A 3,202-nucleotide genomic window follows, 5' to 3' on the forward strand; every position below is an offset into this window, starting at 1 on the left:
ACCATAGTTGAGCTCATTGATTGCCCAATAAGCTTTATGTTCTAGTTCAAGAGGTAAGTGACAGGCCTTTCCATAAACCATTTGATATGGAGACATACCCATAGGGTTTTTATAAGCAGTTCTATAAGCCCATAATGCATCATCAAGTTTCTTAGACCAATTCTTTCTAGATCTATTAACAGACTTTTGCAAAATCAATTTAATCTCTCTATTGCTCAATTCTACTTGACCACTAGACTGAGGATGATATGGAGATGCAATTCTATGGTTAACATCATACTTAGCAAGCATTTTACAAAAAGCACCATGAATAAAATGTGAACCACCATCAGTCATTAAATATCTAGGGACTCCAAACCTCGGAAAAATAACTTCTTTAATCATTTTAATTAAGGTGTTATGATTAGCACTACTAGTTGGAATAGCTTCTACCCACTTAGTAACGTAATCAATAGCAACTAAAATATGTGTATACCCATTAGAGGAAGGAAAAGGTCCCATATAATCAAAGCCCCAAACATCAAATGGTTCAATAATGAGTGAATAATTCATAGGCATTTCCTGACGTCTACTAATATTGCCAATTCTCTAGTATTCGTCACAAGACAAGACAAACTTACGAGCATCCTTGAAGAGAGTAGGACAATAAAAACCAGATTGTATAATAACTTATGTGCAGTTCTATCTCCAACATGGTGTCTTACGTAAGCCTCGGAGTGGCACTTGCGTAAGATCTATTCATGTTCATGCTCAGGTGCACAACATCTAATAACACCATCTACTCCTTCTTTATAAATATGTGGGTCATCCCAATAGTAATGTCCTAAATAATACAAAACTTTTTTCTTTTGCTCTTCTGTGAAACTAGGTGGTATAAACTTAGCAACAATCTAATTAGCATAATCAGCATACCATGGAGTATTACGAGAAGCATTTATGACAGCTAATTGCTCATCAGGAAAGCTACCACAATAGGCAATGGGTCATCAAGAACATTTTCTAACCTAGACAAGTTGTCTGCAACGGGGTTCTGAGCTCCCTTTCTATCAATAATATGCAAATCAAATTCATGTAGCAAGAGAACCCATCTAATAAGTCTAGGTTTAGCATCTTTTTTTCCATAAGATATTTAATAGCAGCATGATCAGTGTTGACACTTACTTTGGAATCAACAATATAAGATCTGAACTTATCACAAGCAAAAACAACTGCTAAAAATTCCTTTTCAGTGGTAGCATAATTTCTCTGAGCACTGTCTAGAGTTTTACTAGCATAATGAATTACATTCAATGTCTTATCAACTATTTGTCCTAGAATGTAGCGACCAGACCTCATACAGTCTAGTCTCTGTGCATTAGTGTCATCCCTGGATCGGTAATGCTGACATGCACAGTACTTGAGGATTTATAACAGAGTTTCAATCACACACTTATTACATCAAATGTATCAAAAGAGAACTTATTACAATAATATGGCTTAAGGCCATCTAAAAATGATAACAGCGGAAGGCTTGGAAGATAAAGTGAGTCCATCAAACTCCAACTGCATAGCCGAGTGAACGACAACGACCTATGGCACCTTACTTGTCGTCTGAAAAGTCTGCAACATGAAATGTTGCAGCCCGAAATGGGTCAGCACATGAAATATGCTGGCAATGTAACACATAGATTAATGAACAGAATAAATGCTATCACTACATGCATATATGGCTGGTGGAAAGCTCTGTGGTTACAGTTTTTGCATAAAGCCAATTTTTTCCTACAACAAGGGAATAAATTTTGTTTAACTATCATGGTGGTTGATAAACATTGAGAAGGTTCCTCCAACATAATCCCAATTAAACATCATCATGAAAACCAACAAATTAATTTAGAGTGATTAGATCAACATGATAATCCAAGAACCAGATACTCAAGATGCCCATAACCGGGGACACGGCTAACCATGATTAGTTTATACACTCTACAGAGGTTTGCGTACTTTTCCCCACAAGACTTGAACACATACATGATCGGAGATTTGAGGGATAGTCTCTCTGAAGCATTAACTCCCTACTCTGGGTAGACAGTACCACCTACAACCCACTACATCTGCTTGTCTACCTCTTCGAGAGCTCCACGCAACTTACTCAACTATGCCAGAGACCATATTGGCTTGTGGCTGCACACGGAAGTTTCCAGCATGAATACTTATGATCCCTTTGAGCCTCGATGGCGAACCGCAGGATGATCGCACAAGTACTCCGGGATATCCTTGGACAACACTGGATTCTCCAGGTGTCCTGACAACCACTGGGTACTTCAGGGTGCCTCAACCAATCCACCCAGATGTGTATTTAAGTAGCCACCTTAAGTTATCCATTAATTAACAATACTCACATCTGTCATGGATACACTCACCCAAACAATGTCTACGAGCATAGCATAGCAATCTTGAGTATAACATAGAAGTAACTCCCAAAGGTTTGATAATAAAAGGGCAATAGGTTCTACCTCATCATCTACTTCCCAAACCCACATGTTAAACAGATCCTAACCATGCAATGTTTGAGGGTTGATCTAATGCATAAAACTAGGTAGTAAAGAGGTATGATCAAAGTGTTACTTGCCTTGCTGCTGATCCGCAAAACCTAGGGACTCGTAGTAGCACGCTTCACACTCCGGGAATTCTATCGCAAAACATCAATAACATACATAAGCACTCAACTAGAAGCACGGGTAAAACTCAAATAAGAAGATATAACCGGAAAATTCAACTGAAGAACTCCGGTTTGCTAAAAGAATCAAATCAAACGGAGCAAAGAAACTCAAACTACGAAAGAAACAAGATCCGTTAACTAATCTGGACTAAAGCCAAATTTTACAGTATCAAAATCTTGTTCAAGTTGGTTAAACAGAAAGAGGGCTTCGATACGAAGATCTAGGCGCTTGAATCGCCTAAAACGGATAAACGAGAGAAAAGATAAACTAAAACAAAGATCAGGGCAGAAATCGTGATCGAAAATAATTGCGGAAAAACCCTGGAAATTTAAATGAGACGAACAGGCTAACGAATGAACGTTCACTGTCTGCGGCTAACGGACGAACAGCGTTCGTTAAAACGAACGTATGGACGAACATCCACTATTTAACTAAATAAAAAAACCGAACCAATCTGAAAAAATAGATCTAGGGTTTTGAAAAGAAACCGACGGTTCCCGAGA

The sequence above is a fragment of the Triticum aestivum genome, chromosome 1B (assembly GCF_018294505.1).
Source record: "Triticum aestivum cultivar Chinese Spring chromosome 1B, IWGSC CS RefSeq v2.1, whole genome shotgun sequence".
Lineage (NCBI taxonomy): Eukaryota > Viridiplantae > Streptophyta > Magnoliopsida > Poales > Poaceae > Triticum > Triticum aestivum.